The sequence below is a fragment of the Carassius carassius genome, chromosome 1 (genome assembly GCF_963082965.1).
Source record: "Carassius carassius chromosome 1, fCarCar2.1, whole genome shotgun sequence".
In the NCBI taxonomy this organism is placed as follows: domain Eukaryota; kingdom Metazoa; phylum Chordata; class Actinopteri; order Cypriniformes; family Cyprinidae; genus Carassius; species Carassius carassius.
Genome location: NC_081755.1, coordinates 9,564,015 through 9,580,866, shown reverse-complemented (window position 1 = coordinate 9,580,866; position 16,852 = coordinate 9,564,015). Strand labels below are relative to the sequence as shown.

At 47.7% G+C, this 16,852-nt stretch overlaps 25 non-coding genes across 25 annotated transcripts; all 25 read right to left on the bottom strand.

Moving 5' to 3' along the window:
* Positions 1 to 45: 45 nt before the first annotated feature.
* On the bottom strand, positions 46 to 127 carry trnal-aag (transfer RNA leucine (anticodon AAG)). Its single transcript has one exon. It is a non-coding gene; the product is annotated as a tRNA-Leu (tRNA).
* An 869-nt stretch (positions 128 to 996) lies between these two features.
* trnal-aag (transfer RNA leucine (anticodon AAG)) lies at positions 997 to 1,078 on the bottom strand. The gene has a single exon. It is a non-coding gene; the product is annotated as a tRNA-Leu (tRNA).
* An 874-nt stretch (positions 1,079 to 1,952) lies between these two features.
* trnal-aag (transfer RNA leucine (anticodon AAG)) lies at positions 1,953 to 2,034 on the bottom strand. The gene has a single exon. It is a non-coding gene; the product is annotated as a tRNA-Leu (tRNA).
* Positions 2,035 to 2,430: 396 nt separating this feature from the next.
* On the bottom strand, positions 2,431 to 2,511 carry trnal-aag (transfer RNA leucine (anticodon AAG)). Its single transcript has one exon. It is a non-coding gene; the product is annotated as a tRNA-Leu (tRNA).
* Positions 2,512 to 3,367: 856 nt separating this feature from the next.
* Positions 3,368 to 3,449, bottom strand: trnal-aag (transfer RNA leucine (anticodon AAG)). Its single transcript has one exon. It is a non-coding gene; the product is annotated as a tRNA-Leu (tRNA).
* Positions 3,450 to 3,835: 386 nt separating this feature from the next.
* trnal-aag (transfer RNA leucine (anticodon AAG)) lies at positions 3,836 to 3,918 on the bottom strand. The gene has a single exon. It is a non-coding gene; the product is annotated as a tRNA-Leu (tRNA).
* An 898-nt stretch (positions 3,919 to 4,816) lies between these two features.
* On the bottom strand, positions 4,817 to 4,898 carry trnal-uag (transfer RNA leucine (anticodon UAG)). The gene has a single exon. It is a non-coding gene; the product is annotated as a tRNA-Leu (tRNA).
* Positions 4,899 to 5,289: 391 nt separating this feature from the next.
* Positions 5,290 to 5,371, bottom strand: trnal-aag (transfer RNA leucine (anticodon AAG)). The gene has a single exon. It is a non-coding gene; the product is annotated as a tRNA-Leu (tRNA).
* Positions 5,372 to 5,759: 388 nt separating this feature from the next.
* On the bottom strand, positions 5,760 to 5,841 carry trnal-aag (transfer RNA leucine (anticodon AAG)). The gene has a single exon. It is a non-coding gene; the product is annotated as a tRNA-Leu (tRNA).
* Positions 5,842 to 6,710: 869 nt separating this feature from the next.
* Positions 6,711 to 6,792, bottom strand: trnal-aag (transfer RNA leucine (anticodon AAG)). The gene has a single exon. It is a non-coding gene; the product is annotated as a tRNA-Leu (tRNA).
* Positions 6,793 to 7,666: 874 nt separating this feature from the next.
* trnal-aag (transfer RNA leucine (anticodon AAG)) lies at positions 7,667 to 7,748 on the bottom strand. Its single transcript has one exon. It is a non-coding gene; the product is annotated as a tRNA-Leu (tRNA).
* A 396-nt stretch (positions 7,749 to 8,144) lies between these two features.
* Positions 8,145 to 8,225, bottom strand: trnal-aag (transfer RNA leucine (anticodon AAG)). The gene has a single exon. It is a non-coding gene; the product is annotated as a tRNA-Leu (tRNA).
* Positions 8,226 to 9,081: 856 nt separating this feature from the next.
* Positions 9,082 to 9,163, bottom strand: trnal-aag (transfer RNA leucine (anticodon AAG)). The gene has a single exon. It is a non-coding gene; the product is annotated as a tRNA-Leu (tRNA).
* Positions 9,164 to 9,549: 386 nt separating this feature from the next.
* trnal-aag (transfer RNA leucine (anticodon AAG)) lies at positions 9,550 to 9,632 on the bottom strand. The gene has a single exon. It is a non-coding gene; the product is annotated as a tRNA-Leu (tRNA).
* An 898-nt stretch (positions 9,633 to 10,530) lies between these two features.
* Positions 10,531 to 10,612, bottom strand: trnal-uag (transfer RNA leucine (anticodon UAG)). Its single transcript has one exon. It is a non-coding gene; the product is annotated as a tRNA-Leu (tRNA).
* A 391-nt stretch (positions 10,613 to 11,003) lies between these two features.
* Positions 11,004 to 11,085, bottom strand: trnal-aag (transfer RNA leucine (anticodon AAG)). Its single transcript has one exon. It is a non-coding gene; the product is annotated as a tRNA-Leu (tRNA).
* Positions 11,086 to 11,473: 388 nt separating this feature from the next.
* trnal-aag (transfer RNA leucine (anticodon AAG)) lies at positions 11,474 to 11,555 on the bottom strand. Its single transcript has one exon. It is a non-coding gene; the product is annotated as a tRNA-Leu (tRNA).
* An 868-nt stretch (positions 11,556 to 12,423) lies between these two features.
* On the bottom strand, positions 12,424 to 12,505 carry trnal-aag (transfer RNA leucine (anticodon AAG)). The gene has a single exon. It is a non-coding gene; the product is annotated as a tRNA-Leu (tRNA).
* Positions 12,506 to 13,374: 869 nt separating this feature from the next.
* On the bottom strand, positions 13,375 to 13,456 carry trnal-aag (transfer RNA leucine (anticodon AAG)). Its single transcript has one exon. It is a non-coding gene; the product is annotated as a tRNA-Leu (tRNA).
* Positions 13,457 to 13,882: 426 nt separating this feature from the next.
* trnal-uag (transfer RNA leucine (anticodon UAG)) lies at positions 13,883 to 13,964 on the bottom strand. Its single transcript has one exon. It is a non-coding gene; the product is annotated as a tRNA-Leu (tRNA).
* A 391-nt stretch (positions 13,965 to 14,355) lies between these two features.
* trnal-aag (transfer RNA leucine (anticodon AAG)) lies at positions 14,356 to 14,437 on the bottom strand. Its single transcript has one exon. It is a non-coding gene; the product is annotated as a tRNA-Leu (tRNA).
* A 388-nt stretch (positions 14,438 to 14,825) lies between these two features.
* trnal-aag (transfer RNA leucine (anticodon AAG)) lies at positions 14,826 to 14,907 on the bottom strand. Its single transcript has one exon. It is a non-coding gene; the product is annotated as a tRNA-Leu (tRNA).
* Positions 14,908 to 15,297: 390 nt separating this feature from the next.
* trnal-aag (transfer RNA leucine (anticodon AAG)) lies at positions 15,298 to 15,379 on the bottom strand. Its single transcript has one exon. It is a non-coding gene; the product is annotated as a tRNA-Leu (tRNA).
* An 862-nt stretch (positions 15,380 to 16,241) lies between these two features.
* On the bottom strand, positions 16,242 to 16,323 carry trnal-aag (transfer RNA leucine (anticodon AAG)). The gene has a single exon. It is a non-coding gene; the product is annotated as a tRNA-Leu (tRNA).
* A 396-nt stretch (positions 16,324 to 16,719) lies between these two features.
* On the bottom strand, positions 16,720 to 16,801 carry trnal-aag (transfer RNA leucine (anticodon AAG)). The gene has a single exon. It is a non-coding gene; the product is annotated as a tRNA-Leu (tRNA).
* Positions 16,802 to 16,852: the final 51 nt, after the last annotated feature.

Sequence of the window (16,852 nt, the reverse complement as noted above, 5' to 3'; positions counted from 1 at the left end):
GCAGCATCACTTTGCGCAGCCACAGCAGTCTTCCAAAAGATGTACTGGCAGCGGTGGGATTCGAACCCACGCCCCAGAAGAGACTGGAGCCTTAATCCAGCGCCTTGGACCGCTCGGCCACGCTACCCTGTGTACCTACGCTCTCCGGCTCGCTGCGACCGGTGGAAAAGTTTCTTTCCATTCCTTTTTTCGCCTTCCACCTTCCGGAAGTAGAAGCAACGCTACCACAGTAAGCCCTTTTCAATGAGTAAAACTGGCTGTTTCCATCCTTTTGCCTACTAAATGCTTTCCAATATTATTTTATTTTATTCAAGTGATTTTCCTGTTTTGAAGTAACTTCACTGTGATTGTAAACTATTGGTGTCCGTGCTTCAACACGGTGCATCTGTAAGAAAGGAGCAGAGGTCGTGACAGGCTTTCAGCACCGACTTGGCAAAAAAGCAAGGAATGTAAAAGCGGCTGAATTTGGACGTTCATGCAACATCACTTTGCGCAACCACAGCAGTCTTCCAAAAATATGTACTGGCAGCGGTAGGATTCGAACCCACGCCCCCAAAGAGACTGGAGCCTTAATACAGCGCCTTGGACCGCTCGGCCTTGCTACCCTGTGTGCCTACGCTCTACAGCTCGCTACGACCGGTGGAAAAGTTTCTTTCCATTCCTTTTTTTGCCTTCCACCTTCCGGAAGTAGAAGCAACGCTACCACACTAAGCCCTTTTCAATGAGTAAATCTGGCTGTTTCCATCCTTTTGCCTACTAATTGCTTTCCACTGTTATTTTATTCAAGTGATTTCCCTGTTTTGAAGTAACTTCACTGTGATTGTAAACTATTGGTGTCCCTGCTTCAACACGGTGCATCTGTAAGAAAGGAGCAGAGGCCGTGACAGGCTTTCAGCACCGACCTGGCTAAAAAGCAAGGAATGTAAAAGCGGCTGAATTTGGACGTTCATGCAGCATCACTTTGCGCAGCCACAGCAGTCTTCCAAAAAGATGTACTGGCAGCAGTGGGATTCGAACCCACACCCCCGAAGAGACTGGAGCCTTAATCCAGCGCCTTGGACCGCTCGGCCATGCTACCCTGTGTGCCTATGCTCTCCGGCTCGCTACGACCGGTGGAAAAGTTTCTTTCCATTCCTTTTTTCGCCTTCCACCTTCCGGAAGTAGAAGCAACGCTACCACACTAAGCCCTTTTCAATGAGTAAATCTGGCTGTTTCCATCCTTTTGCCTACTAAATGCTTTCCAATGTTATTTTATTTTATTCAAGTGATTTTCCTGTTTTGAAGTAACTTCACTGTGATTGTAAACTATTGGTGTCCCTGCTTCAACACGGTGCATCTGTAAGAAAGGAGCAGAGGCTGTGACAGGCTTTCAGCACCGACTTGGCTAGAAAGCAAGGAATGTAAAAGCGGCTGAATTTGGACATTCATGCAGCATCACTTTGCGCAGCCACAGCAGTCTTCCAAAAATATCTACCTGCAGCGGTGGGATTCGAACCTACGCCCCCGAAGAGACTGGAGCCTTAATCCAGCACCTTGGACCGCTCGGCCATGCTACCCTGTATGCCTACGCTCTCCGGCTCGCTACGACCGGTGGAAAAGTTTCTTTCCATTCCTTTTTTCGCCTTCCACCTTCCGGAAGTAGAAGCAACGCTACCACACTAAGCCCTTTTCAATGAGTAAATCTGGCTGTGTCCATCCTTTTGCCTACTAAATGCTTTCCAATGTTATTTTATTTTATTCAAGTGATTTTCCTGTTTTGAAGTAACTTCACTGTGATTGTAAACTATTGGTGTCCCTGCTTTAACACGGTGTACCTGTAAGAAAGGAGCAGAGGCCGTGACAGGCTTTCAGCACCGACTTGGCTAAAAAGCAAGGAATGTAAAAGTGGCTGAATTTGGACGTTCATGCAGCATCACTTTGCGCAGCCACAGCAGTCTTCCAAAAAGATGTACTGGCAGCAGTGGGATTTGAACCCACACCCCCGAAGAGACTGGAGCCTTAATCCAGCACCTTGGACCGCTCGGCCATGCTACCCTGTGTGCCTATGCTCTCTGGCTCGCTACGACCGGTGGAAAAGTTTCTTTCCATTCCTTTTTTCGCCTTCCACCTTCCGGAAGTAGAAGCAAAGCTACCACACTAAGCCCTTTTCAATGAGTAAATCTGGCTGTTTCCATCCTTTTGCCTACTAAATGCTTTCCAATGTTATTTTATTTTATTCAAGTGATTTTCCTGTTTTGAAGTAACTTCACTGTGATTGTAAACTATTGGTGTCCCTGCTTCAACACGGTGCATCTGTAAGAAAGGAGCAGAGGCCGTGACAGGCTTTCAGCACCGACTTGGCTAAAAAGCAAGGAATGTAAAAGCGGCTGAATTTGGACGTTCATGCAGCATCACTTTGCGCAGCCACAGCAGTCTTCCAAAAAGATGTACTGGCAGCAGTGGGATTCGAACCCACGCCCCGAAGAGACTGGAGCCTTAATCCAGCATCTTGGACCGCTCGGCCATGCTACCCTGTGTGCCAACGCTCTCCGGCTGGCTACGACCGGTGGAAAAGTTTCTTTCCATTCCTTTTTTCGCCTTCCACCTTCCGGAAGTAGAAGCAACGCTACCACACTAAGCCCTTTTCAATGAGTAAATCTGGCTGTTTCCATCCTTTTGCCTACTAATTGCTTTCCACTGTTATTTTATTCAAGTGATTTCCCTGTTTTGAAGTAACTTCACAGTGATTGTAAACTATTGGTGTCCCTGCTTCAACACGGTGCATCTGTAAGAAAGGAGCAGAGGCCGTGACAGGCTTTCAGCACCGACTTGGCAAAAAAGCAAGGAATGTAAAAGCGGCTGAATTTGGACGTTCATGCAGCATCACTTTGCGCAGCCACACAAAAGATGTACTAACAGCGGTGGGATTCGAACCCACGCCCCCGAAGAGACTGGAGCCTTAATCCCGCGCCTTGGACCGCTCGGCCACGCTACCCTGTCTACCTACCCTCTCCGACTCGCTACGACCGGTGGAAAAGTTTCTTTGCATTCCTTTTTTATTCGCCTTCCACCTTCAGGAAGTAGAAGCAACGCTACCACACTAAGCCCTTTTCAATGAGTAAATCTGGCTGTTTCCATCCTTTTGCCTACTAATTGCTTTCCACTGTTATTTTATTCAAGTGATTTCCCTGTTTTGAAGTAACTTCACTGTGATTGTAAACTATTGGTGTCCCTGCTTCAACACGGTGCATCTGTAAGAAAGGAGCAGAGGCCGTGACAGGATTTCAGCACTGACTTGGCTAAAAAGCAAGGAATGTAAAAGCGGCTGAATTTGGACGTTCATGCAGCATCACTTTGCGCAGCCACAGCAGTCTTCCAAAAGATGTACTGGCAGCGGTGGGATTCCAACCCACGCCCCCGAAGAGACTGGAGCCTTAATCCAGCGCCTTGGACCGCTCGGCCACGCTACCCTGTGTACCTACGCTATCCGGCTCGATACGACCGGTGGAAAAGTTTCTTTCCATTCCTTTTTTCGCCTTCCACCTTCCGGAAGTAGAAGCAACGCTACCACACTAAGCCCTTTTCAATGAGTAAATCTGGCTGTTTCCATCCTTTTGCCTACTAATTGCTTTCCACTGTTATTTTGTTCAAGTGATTTTCCTGTTTTGAAGTAACTTCACTGTGATTGTAAACTATTGGTGTCCCTGCTTCAACACGGTGCATCTGTAAGAAAGGAGCAGAGGCCGTGACAGGCTTTCAGCACCGACTTGGCAAAAAAGCAAGGAATGTAAAAGCGGCTGAATTTGGACGTTCATGCAGCATCACTTTGCGCAGCCACAGCAGTCTTCCAAAAAGATGTGCAGCAGTGGGATTCGAACCCACGCCCCAGAAGAGACTGGAGCCTTAATCCAGCGCCTTGGACCGCTCGGCCATGCTACCCTGTGTGCCTACGCTCTCCGGCTGGCTACGACCGGTGGAAAAGTTTCTTTCCATTCCTTTTTTCGCCTTCCACCTTCTGGAAGTAGAAGCAACGCTACCACACTAAGACCTTTTCAATGAGTAAATCTGGCTGTTTCCATCCTTTTGCCTACTAATTGCTTTCCACTATTATTTTATTCAAGTGATTTTCCTGTTTTGAAGTAACTTCACTCTGATTGTAAACTAATGGTGTCCCTGCTTCAACACGGTGCATCTGTAAGAAAGGAGCAGAGGCCGTGACAGGCTTTCAGCACCGGCTTGGCTAAAAAGCAAGGAATGTAAAGGTGGCTGAATTTGGACGTTCATGCAGCATCCCTTTGCGCAGCCACAGCAGTCTTCCAAAAGAATTACTGGCAGTGGTGGGATTCGAACCCAAGCCCCCGAAGAGACTGGAGCATTAATCTAGCGCCTTGGACCGCCCGGCCACGCTACCCCTTGTGCCTGCGCTCTCCGGCTCGCTACGACCGGTGGAAAGGTTTCTTTCCATTCCTTTTTTCGCCTTCCACCTTACGGAAGTAGAAGCAACGCTACCACACCACCTTCCGGAAATAGAGGCAACGCTACCACACTAAGCCCTTTGCAGTGTAAAACTGGCTGTTTCCATCCTTTCGCCTACTAAATGCTTTCCAATTTTATTTTATTTTATTCAAGTGATTTTCCTGTTTTGAAGTAACTTCACTGTGATTGTAAACTATTGGTGTCCCTGCTTCAACACGGTGCATCTGTAAGAAAGGAGCAGAGGCCGTGACAGGCTTTCAGCACCGACTTGGCTAAAAAGCAAGGAATGTAAAAGCGGCTGAATTTGGACGTTCATGCAGCATCACTTTGCGCAGCCACAGCAGTCTTCCAAAAGATGTACTGACAGCGGTGGGATTCGAACCCACGCCGCCGAAGAGACTGGAGCCTAAATCCAGCGCCTTGGACCGCTCGGCCACGCTACCCTGTGTACCTACGCTCTCCGGCTCGCTACGACCGGTGGAAAAGTTTCTTTCCATTCCTTTTGTCGCCTTCCACCTTACGGAAGTAGAAGCAACGCTACCACACTAAGCCCTTTTCAATGAGTAAATCTGGCTGTTTCCATCCTTTTGCCTACTAATTGCTTTCCACTGTTATTTTATTCAAGTGATTTTCCTGTTTTGAAGTAACTTCACTGTGATTGTAAACTATTGGTGTCCCTGCTTTAACAAGGTGCATCTGTAAGAAAGGAGCAGAGGCTGTGACAGGCTTTCAGCACCAACTTGGCTAAAAAGCAAGGAATGTAAAAGCGGCTGAATTTGGACGTTCATGCAGCATCACTTTGCGCAGCCACAGCAGTCTTCCAAAAAGATGTACTGGCAGCAGTGGGATTCGAACCCACGCCCTCGAAGAGACTGGAGCCTTAATCCAGCGCCTTGGACCACTCAGCCATGCTACCCTGTATGCGTACGCTCTCCGGCTCGCTACGACCGGTGGAAAAGTTTCTTTCTATTCCTTTTTTTGCCTTCCACCTTCCGGAAGTAGAAGCAACGCTACCACACTAAGCCCTTTTCAAATCTGGCTCTTTCCATCCTTTTGCCTACTAAATGCTTTCCAATGTTATTTTATTTTATTCAAGTGATTTTCCTGTTTTGAAGTAACTTCACTGTGATTGTAAACTATTGGTGTCCCTGCTTCAACACGGTGCATCTGTAAGAAAGGAGCAGAGGCCGTGACAGGATTTCAGCACCGACTTGGCTAAAAAGCAAGGAATGTAAAAGCGGCTGAATTTGGACGTTCATGCAGCATCACTTTGCGCAGCCACAGCAGTCTTCCAAAAGATGTACTGGCAGCGGTGGGATTCGAACCCACGCCCCAGAAGAGACTGGAGCCTTAATCCAGCGCCTTGGACCGCTCGGCCACGCTACCCTGTGTACCTACGCTCTCCGGCTCGCTGCGACCGGTGGAAAAGTTTCTTTCCATTCCTTTTTTCGCCTTCCACCTTCCGGAAGTAGAAGCAACGCTACCACAGTAAGCCCTTTTCAATGAGTAAAACTGGCTGTTTCCATCCTTTTGCCTACTAAATGCTTTCCAATATTATTTTATTTTATTCAAGTGATTTTCCTGTTTTGAAGTAACTTCACTGTGATTGTAAACTATTGGTGTCCGTGCTTCAACACGGTGCATCTGTAAGAAAGGAGCAGAGGTCGTGACAGGCTTTCAGCACCGACTTGGCAAAAAAGCAAGGAATGTAAAAGCGGCTGAATTTGGACGTTCATGCAACATCACTTTGCGCAACCACAGCAGTCTTCCAAAAATATGTACTGGCAGCGGTAGGATTCGAACCCACGCCCCCAAAGAGACTGGAGCCTTAATACAGCGCCTTGGACCGCTCGGCCTTGCTACCCTGTGTGCCTACGCTCTACAGCTCGCTACGACCGGTGGAAAAGTTTCTTTCCATTCCTTTTTTTGCCTTCCACCTTCCGGAAGTAGAAGCAACGCTACCACACTAAGCCCTTTTCAATGAGTAAATCTGGCTGTTTCCATCCTTTTGCCTACTAATTGCTTTCCACTGTTATTTTATTCAAGTGATTTCCCTGTTTTGAAGTAACTTCACTGTGATTGTAAACTATTGGTGTCCCTGCTTCAACACGGTGCATCTGTAAGAAAGGAGCAGAGGCCGTGACAGGCTTTCAGCACCGACCTGGCTAAAAAGCAAGGAATGTAAAAGCGGCTGAATTTGGACGTTCATGCAGCATCACTTTGCGCAGCCACAGCAGTCTTCCAAAAAGATGTACTGGCAGCAGTGGGATTCGAACCCACACCCCCGAAGAGACTGGAGCCTTAATCCAGCGCCTTGGACCGCTCGGCCATGCTACCCTGTGTGCCTATGCTCTCCGGCTCGCTACGACCGGTGGAAAAGTTTCTTTCCATTCCTTTTTTCGCCTTCCACCTTCCGGAAGTAGAAGCAACGCTACCACACTAAGCCCTTTTCAATGAGTAAATCTGGCTGTTTCCATCCTTTTGCCTACTAAATGCTTTCCAATGTTATTTTATTTTATTCAAGTGATTTTCCTGTTTTGAAGTAACTTCACTGTGATTGTAAACTATTGGTGTCCCTGCTTCAACACGGTGCATCTGTAAGAAAGGAGCAGAGGCTGTGACAGGCTTTCAGCACCGACTTGGCTAGAAAGCAAGGAATGTAAAAGCGGCTGAATTTGGACATTCATGCAGCATCACTTTGCGCAGCCACAGCAGTCTTCCAAAAATATCTACCTGCAGCGGTGGGATTCGAACCTACGCCCCCGAAGAGACTGGAGCCTTAATCCAGCACCTTGGACCGCTCGGCCATGCTACCCTGTATGCCTACGCTCTCCGGCTCGCTACGACCGGTGGAAAAGTTTCTTTCCATTCCTTTTTTCGCCTTCCACCTTCCGGAAGTAGAAGCAACGCTACCACACTAAGCCCTTTTCAATGAGTAAATCTGGCTGTGTCCATCCTTTTGCCTACTAAATGCTTTCCAATGTTATTTTATTTTATTCAAGTGATTTTCCTGTTTTGAAGTAACTTCACTGTGATTGTAAACTATTGGTGTCCCTGCTTTAACACGGTGTACCTGTAAGAAAGGAGCAGAGGCCGTGACAGGCTTTCAGCACCGACTTGGCTAAAAAGCAAGGAATGTAAAAGTGGCTGAATTTGGACGTTCATGCAGCATCACTTTGCGCAGCCACAGCAGTCTTCCAAAAAGATGTACTGGCAGCAGTGGGATTTGAACCCACACCCCCGAAGAGACTGGAGCCTTAATCCAGCACCTTGGACCGCTCGGCCATGCTACCCTGTGTGCCTATGCTCTCTGGCTCGCTACGACCGGTGGAAAAGTTTCTTTCCATTCCTTTTTTCGCCTTCCACCTTCCGGAAGTAGAAGCAAAGCTACCACACTAAGCCCTTTTCAATGAGTAAATCTGGCTGTTTCCATCCTTTTGCCTACTAAATGCTTTCCAATGTTATTTTATTTTATTCAAGTGATTTTCCTGTTTTGAAGTAACTTCACTGTGATTGTAAACTATTGGTGTCCCTGCTTCAACACGGTGCATCTGTAAGAAAGGAGCAGAGGCCGTGACAGGCTTTCAGCACCGACTTGGCTAAAAAGCAAGGAATGTAAAAGCGGCTGAATTTGGACGTTCATGCAGCATCACTTTGCGCAGCCACAGCAGTCTTCCAAAAAGATGTACTGGCAGCAGTGGGATTCGAACCCACGCCCCGAAGAGACTGGAGCCTTAATCCAGCATCTTGGACCGCTCGGCCATGCTACCCTGTGTGCCAACGCTCTCCGGCTGGCTACGACCGGTGGAAAAGTTTCTTTCCATTCCTTTTTTCGCCTTCCACCTTCCGGAAGTAGAAGCAACGCTACCACACTAAGCCCTTTTCAATGAGTAAATCTGGCTGTTTCCATCCTTTTGCCTACTAATTGCTTTCCACTGTTATTTTATTCAAGTGATTTCCCTGTTTTGAAGTAACTTCACAGTGATTGTAAACTATTGGTGTCCCTGCTTCAACACGGTGCATCTGTAAGAAAGGAGCAGAGGCCGTGACAGGCTTTCAGCACCGACTTGGCAAAAAAGCAAGGAATGTAAAAGCGGCTGAATTTGGACGTTCATGCAGCATCACTTTGCGCAGCCACACAAAAGATGTACTAACAGCGGTGGGATTCGAACCCACGCCCCCGAAGAGACTGGAGCCTTAATCCCGCGCCTTGGACCGCTCGGCCACGCTACCCTGTCTACCTACCCTCTCCGACTCGCTACGACCGGTGGAAAAGTTTCTTTGCATTCCTTTTTTATTCGCCTTCCACCTTCAGGAAGTAGAAGCAACGCTACCACACTAAGCCCTTTTCAATGAGTAAATCTGGCTGTTTCCATCCTTTTGCCTACTAATTGCTTTCCACTGTTATTTTATTCAAGTGATTTCCCTGTTTTGAAGTAACTTCACTGTGATTGTAAACTATTGGTGTCCCTGCTTCAACACGGTGCATCTGTAAGAAAGGAGCAGAGGCCGTGACAGGATTTCAGCACTGACTTGGCTAAAAAGCAAGGAATGTAAAAGCGGCTGAATTTGGACGTTCATGCAGCATCACTTTGCGCAGCCACAGCAGTCTTCCAAAAGATGTACTGGCAGCGGTGGGATTCCAACCCACGCCCCCGAAGAGACTGGAGCCTTAATCCAGCGCCTTGGACCGCTCGGCCACGCTACCCTGTGTACCTACGCTATCCGGCTCGATACGACCGGTGGAAAAGTTTCTTTCCATTCCTTTTTTCGCCTTCCACCTTCCGGAAGTAGAAGCAACGCTACCACACTAAGCCCTTTTCAATGAGTAAATCTGGCTGTTTCCATCCTTTTGCCTACTAATTGCTTTCCACTGTTATTTTGTTCAAGTGATTTTCCTGTTTTGAAGTAACTTCACTGTGATTGTAAACTATTGGTGTCCCTGCTTCAACACGGTGCATCTGTAAGAAAGGAGCAGAGGCCGTGACAGGCTTTCAGCACCGACTTGGCAAAAAAGCAAGGAATGTAAAAGCGGCTGAATTTGGACGTTCATGCAGCATCACTTTGCGCAGCCACAGCAGTCTTCCAAAAAGATGTGCAGCAGTGGGATTCGAACCCACGCCCCAGAAGAGACTGGAGCCTTAATCCAGCGCCTTGGACCGCTCGGCCATGCTACCCTGTGTGCCTACGCTCTCCGGCTGGCTACGACCGGTGGAAAAGTTTCTTTCCATTCCTTTTTTCGCCTTCCACCTTCTGGAAGTAGAAGCAACGCTACCACACTAAGACCTTTTCAATGAGTAAATCTGGCTGTTTCCATCCTTTTGCCTACTAATTGCTTTCCACTATTATTTTATTCAAGTGATTTTCCTGTTTTGAAGTAACTTCACTCTGATTGTAAACTAATGGTGTCCCTGCTTCAACACGGTGCATCTGTAAGAAAGGAGCAGAGGCCGTGACAGGCTTTCAGCACCGGCTTGGCTAAAAAGCAAGGAATGTAAAGGTGGCTGAATTTGGACGTTCATGCAGCATCCCTTTGCGCAGCCACAGCAGTCTTCCAAAAGAATTACTGGCAGTGGTGGGATTCGAACCCAAGCCCCCGAAGAGACTGGAGCATTAATCTAGCGCCTTGGACCGCCCGGCCACGCTACCCCTTGTGCCTGCGCTCTCCGGCTCGCTACGACCGGTGGAAAGGTTTCTTTCCATTCCTTTTTTCGCCTTCCACCTTACGGAAGTAGAAGCAACGCTACCACACCACCTTCCGGAAATAGAGGCAACGCTACCACACTAAGCCCTTTGCAGTGTAAAACTGGCTGTTTCCATCCTTTCGCCTACTAAATGCTTTCCAATTTTATTTTATTTTATTCAAGTGATTTTCCTGTTTTGAAGTAACTTCACTGTGATTGTAAACTATTGGTGTCCCTGCTTCAACACGGTGCATCTGTAAGAAAGGAGCAGAGGCCGTGACAGGCTTTCAGCACCGACTTGGCTAAAAAGCAAGGAATGTAAAAGCGGCTGAATTTGGACGTTCATGCAGCATCACTTTGCGCAGCCACAGCAGTCTTCCAAAAGATGTACTGACAGCGGTGGGATTCGAACCCACGCCGCCGAAGAGACTGGAGCCTAAATCCAGCGCCTTGGACCGCTCGGCCACGCTACCCTGTGTACCTACGCTCTCCGGCTCGCTACGACCGGTGGAAAAGTTTCTTTCCATTCCTTTTGTCGCCTTCCACCTTACGGAAGTAGAAGCAACGCTACCACACTAAGCCCTTTTCAATGAGTAAATCTGGCTGTTTCCATCCTTTTGCCTACTAATTGCTTTCCACTGTTATTTTATTCAAGTGATTTTCCTGTTTTGAAGTAACTTCACTGTGATTGTAAACTATTGGTGTCCCTGCTTTAACAAGGTGCATCTGTAAGAAAGGAGCAGAGGCTGTGACAGGCTTTCAGCACCAACTTGGCTAAAAAGCAAGGAATGTAAAAGCGGCTGAATTTGGACGTTCATGCAGCATCACTTTGCGCAGCCACAGCAGTCTTCCAAAAAGATGTACTGGCAGCAGTGGGATTCGAACCCACGCCCTCGAAGAGACTGGAGCCTTAATCCAGCGCCTTGGACCACTCAGCCATGCTACCCTGTATGCGTACGCTCTCCGGCTCGCTACGACCGGTGGAAAAGTTTCTTTCTATTCCTTTTTTTGCCTTCCACCTTCCGGAAGTAGAAGCAACGCTACCACACTAAGCCCTTTTCAAATCTGGCTCTTTCCATCCTTTTGCCTACTAAATGCTTTCCAATGTTATTTTATTTTATTCAAGTGATTTTCCTGTTTTGAAGTAACTTCACTGTGATTGTAAACTATTGGTGTCCCTGCTTCAACACGGTGCATCTGTAAGAAAGGAGCAGAGGCCGTGACAGGATTTCAGCACCGACTTGGCTAAAAAGCAAGGAATGTAAAAGCGGCTGAATTTGGACGTTCATGCAGCATCACTTTGCGCAGCCACAGCAGTCTTCCAAAAGATGTACTGGCAGCGGTGGGATTCGAACCCACGCCCCAGAAGAGACTGGAGCCTTAATCCAGCGCCTTGGACCGCTCGGCCACGCTACCCTGTGTACCTACGCTCTCCGGCTCGCTGCGACCGGTGGAAAAGTTTCTTTCCATTCCTTTTTTCGCCTTCCACCTTCCGGAAGTAGAAGCAACGCTACCACAGTAAGCCCTTTTCAATGAGTAAAACTGGCTGTTTCCATCCTTTTGCCTACTAAATGCTTTCCAATATTATTTTATTTTATTCAAGTGATTTTCCTGTTTTGAAGTAACTTCACTGTGATTGTAAACTATTGGTGTCCCTGCTTCAACACGGTGCATCTGTAAGAAAGGAGCAGAGGCCGTGACAGGCTTTCAGCACCGACTTGGCAAAAAAGCAAGGAATGTAAAAGCGGCTGAATTTGGACGTTCATGCAGCATCACTTTGCGCGGCCACAGCAGTATTCCAAAAAGTTGTACTGGCAGCAATGGGATTCGAACCTACGCCCCCGAAGAGACTGGAGCCTTAATCCAGTGCCTTGGACCGCTAGGCCATGCTAACCTTTGTGCATAGGCTCTCCGGCTCGCTACAACCGGTGGAAAAGTTTCTTTCCATTCCTTTTTTCGCCTTCCACCTTCCGGAAGTAGAAGCAACGCTACCACACTAAGCCCTTTTCAATGAGTAAATCTGGCTGTTTCCATCCTTTTGCCTACTAATTGCTTTCCACTGTTATTTTATTCAAGTGATTTTCCTGTTTTGAAGTAACTTCACTGTGATTGTAAACTATTGGTGTCCCTGCTTCAACACGGTGCATCTGTAAGAAAGGAGCAGAGGCCGTGACAGGCTTTCAGCACCGACTTGGCAAAAAAGCAAGGAATGTAAAAGCGGCTGAATTTGGACGTTCATGCAGCATCACTTTGCGCAGCCACAGCAGTCTTCCAAAAGATGTACTGGCAGCGGTGGGATTCGAACCCACGCCCCAGAAGAGACTGGAGCCTTAATCCAGCGCCTTGGACCGCTCGGCCACGCTACCCTGTGTACCTACGCTCTCCGGCTCGCTGCGACCGGTGGAAAAGTTTCTTTCCATTCCTTTTTTCGCCTTCCACCTTCCGGAAGTAGAAGCAACGCTACCACAGTAAGCCCTTTTCAATGAGTAAAACTGGCTGTTTCCATCCTTTTGCCTACTAAATGCTTTCCAATATTATTTTATTTTATTCAAGTGATTTTCCTGTTTTGAAGTAACTTCACTGTGATTGTAAACTATTGGTGTCCGTGCTTCAACACGGTGCATCTGTAAGAAAGGAGCAGAGGTCGTGACAGGCTTTCAGCACCGACTTGGTAATAAAGCAAGGAATGTAAAAGCGGCTGAATTTGGACGTTCATGCAGCATCACTTTGCGCAACCACAGCAGTCTTCCAAAAATATGTACTGGCAGCGGTAGGATTCGAACCCACGCCCCCAAAGAGACTGGAGCCTTAATACAGCACCTTGGACCGCTCGGCCTTGCTACCCTGTGTGCCTACGCTCTACAGCTCGCTACGACCGGTGGAAAAGTTTCTTTCCATTCCTTTTTTTGCCTTCCACCTTCCGGAAGTAGAAGCAACGCTACCACACTAAGCCCTTTTCAATGAGTAAATCTGGCTGTTTCCATCCTTTTGCCTACTAATTGCTTTCCACTGTTATTTTATTCAAGTGATTTCCCTGTTTTGAAGTAACTTCACTGTGATTGTAAACTATTGGTGTCCCTGCTTCAACACGGTGCATCTGTAAGAAAGGAGCAGAGGCCGTGAAAGGCTTTCAGCACCGACCTGGCTAAAAAGCAAGGAATGTAAAAGCGGCTGAATTTGGACGTTCATGCAGCATCACTTTGCGCAGCCACAGCAGTCTTCCAAAAAGATGTACTGGCAGCAGTGGGATTCGAACCCACACCCCCGAAGAGACTGGAGCCTTAATCCAGCGCCTTGGACCGCTCGGCCATGCTACCCTGTGTGCCTATGCTCTCCGGCTCGCTACGACCGGTGGAAAAGTTCCTTTCCATTCCTTTTTTCGCCTTCCACCTTCCGGAAGTAGAAGCAACGCTACCACACCACCTTCCGGAAATAGAGGCAACGCTACCACACTAAGCCCTTTGCAGTGTAAAACTGGCTGTTTCCATCCTTTCGCCTACTAAATGCTTTCCAATTTTATTTTATTTCATTCAAGTGATTTTCCTGTTTTGAAGTAACTTCACTGTGATTGTAAACTATTGGTGTCCCTGCTTCAACACGGTGCATCTGTAAGAAAGGAGCAGAGGCCGTGACAGGCTTTCAGCACCGACTTGGCTAAAAAGCAAGGAATGTAAAAGCGGCTGAATTTGGACGTTCATGCAGCATCACTTTGCGCAGCCACAGCAGTCTTCCAAAAGATGTACTGACAGCGGTGGGATTCGAACCCACGCCCCCGAAGAGACTGGAGCCTAAATCCAGCACCTTGGACCGCTCGGCCACGCTACCCTGTGTACCTACGCTCTCCGGCTCGCTACGACCGGTGGAAAAGTTTCTTTCCATTCCTTTTGTCGCCTTCCACCTTACGGAAGTAGAAGCAACGCTACCACACTAAGCCCTTTTCAATGAGTAAATCTGGCTGTTTCCATCCTTTTGCCTACTAATTGCTTTCCACTGTTATTTTATTCAAGTGATTTTCCTGTTTTGAAGTAACTTCACTGTGATTGTAAACTATTGGTGTCCCTGCTTTAACACGGTGCATCTGTAAGAAAGGAGCAGAGGCTGTGACAGGCTTTCAGCACCAACTTGGCTAAAAAGCAAGGAATGTAAAAGCGGCTGAATTTGGACGTTCATGCAGCATCACTTTGCGCAGCCACAGCAGTCTTCCAAAAAGATGTACTGGCAGCAGTGGGATTCGAACCCACGCCCTCGAAGAGACTGGAGCCTTAATCCAGCGCCTTGGACCACTCAGCCATGCTACCCTGTATGCGTACGCTCTCCGGCTCGCTACGACCGGTGGAAAAGTTTCTTTCTATTCCTTTTTTTGCCTTCCACCTTCCGGAAGTAGAAGCAACGCTACCACACTAAGCCCTTTTCAAATCTGGCTCTTTCCATCCTTTTGCCTACTAAATGCTTTCCAATGTTATTTTATTTTATTCAAGTGATTTTCCTGTTTTGAAGTAACTTCACTGTGATTGTAAACTATTGGTGTCCCTGCTTCAACACGGTGCATCTGTAAGAAAGGAGCAGAGGCCGTGACAGGCTTTCAGCACCGACTTGGCTAAAAAGCAAGGAATGTAAAAGCGGCTGAATTTGGACGTTCATGCAGCATCACTTTGCGCAGCCACAGCAGTCTTCCAAAAGATGTACTGGCAGCGGTGGGATTCGAACCCACGCCCCCAAAGAGACTGGAGACTTAATTCAGCGCCTTGGACCGCTCGGCTACGCTACCCTGTGTACCTACGCTCACCGGCTCGCTACGACCGGTGGAAAAGTTTCTTTCCATTCCTTTTTTCGCCTTCCACCTTCCGGAAGTAGAAGCAACGCTACCACACTAAGCCCTTTTCAATGAGTAAATCTGGCTGTTTCCATCCTTTTGCCTACTAATTGCTTTCCACTGTTATTTTATCCAAGTGATTTTCCTGTTTTGAAGTAACTTCACTGTGATTGTAAACTATTGGTGTCCCTGCTTCAACACGGTGCATCTGTAAGAAAGGAGCAGCGGCCGTGACAGGCTTTCAGCACCGACTTGGCAAAAAAGCAAGGAATGTAAAAGCGGCTGAATTTGGACGTTCATGCAGCATCAGTTTGCGCAGCCACAGCAGTCTTCCAAAAGATGTACTGGCAGCGGTGGGATTCGAACCCACGCTCACGAAGAGACTTGAGCCTTAATCTAGCGCCTTGGACCGCTCGGCCACGCTACCCCTTGTGCCTGTGCTCTTCGGCTCGCTACGACCGGTGGAAAGGTTTCTTTCCATTCCTTTTTTCGCCTTCCACCTTCCGGTAATAGAGGCAACTCTACCACACTAAGCCCTTTTCAATGAGTAAAACTGTCTGTTTCCATCCTTTTGCCTACTAATTGCTTTCCAATGTTATTTTATTCAAGTGATTTTCCTGTTTTGAAGTAACTTCACTGTGATTGTAAACTATTGATGTCCCTGCTTCAACACGGTGCATCTGTAAGAAAGGAGCAGAGGCCGTGACAGGCTTTCAGCACCGACTTGGCTAAAAAGCAAGGAATGTAAAAGCGGCTGAATTTGGACGTTCATGCAGAATCACTTTGCGCAGCCACAGCAGTCTTCCAAAAAGATGTACTGGCAGCAGTGGGATTCGAAACTATGCCCCCAAAGAGACTGGAGCCTTAATCCAGCACCTTGGACCGCTCGGCCATGCTACCCTGTGTGCCTACGCTCTCCGGCTCGCTAATACCGGTGGAAAAGTTTCTTTCCATTCCTTTTTTTGCCTTCCAACTTCCGGAAGTAGAAGCAACGCTACCACACTAAGCCCTTTTCAAATCTGGCTGTTTCCATCCTTTTGCCTACTAAATGCTTTCCAATGTTATTTTATTTTATTCAAGTGATTTTCCTGTTTTGAAGTAACTTCACGGTGATTGTAAATTATTGGTGTCCCTGCTTCAACACAGTGCATCTGAAAGAAAGGAGCAGAGGCCGTGACAGGCTTTCAGCACTGACTTGGCTAAAAAGCAAGGAATGTAAAAGCGGCTGAATTTAGACGTTCATGCAGCATCACTTTGCGCAGTCACAGCAGTCTTCCAAAAAGATGTACTGGCAGCAGTGGGATTTGAACCCACGCCCCGGAAGAAACTGGAGCCTTAATCCAGCGCCTTGGACCGCTCGGCCATGCTACCCTGTGTGCCTATGCTCTCTGGCTTGCTACGACCGGTGGAAAAGTTTCTTTCCATTCCTTTTTTTCGCCTTCCACCTTCCGGAAGTAGAAGCAACGCTACCACACTAAGCCCTTTTCAATGAGTAAATCTGGCTGTTTCCATCCTTTTGCCTACTAAATGCTTTCCAATGTTATTTTATTTTATTCAAGTGATTTTCCTGTTTTGAAGTAACTTCACTGTGATTGTAAACTATTGGTGTCCCTGCTTCAAAACGGTGCATCTGTAAGAAAGGAGCAGAGGCCGTTACAGGCTTTCAGCACCGACTTGGCTAAAAAGCAAAGAATGTAAAAGCGGCTGAATTTGGACGTTCATGCAGCATCACTTTGCGCAGCCACAGCAGTCTTCCAAAAGATGTTCTGGCAGCAGTGGGATTCGAACCCACGTCCCCGAAGAGACTGGAGCCTTAATCCAGCGCCTTGGACCGCTCGGCCACGCTACCCTGTGTACCTACGCTATCCGGCTCGCTACGACCGGTGGAAAAGTTTCTTTC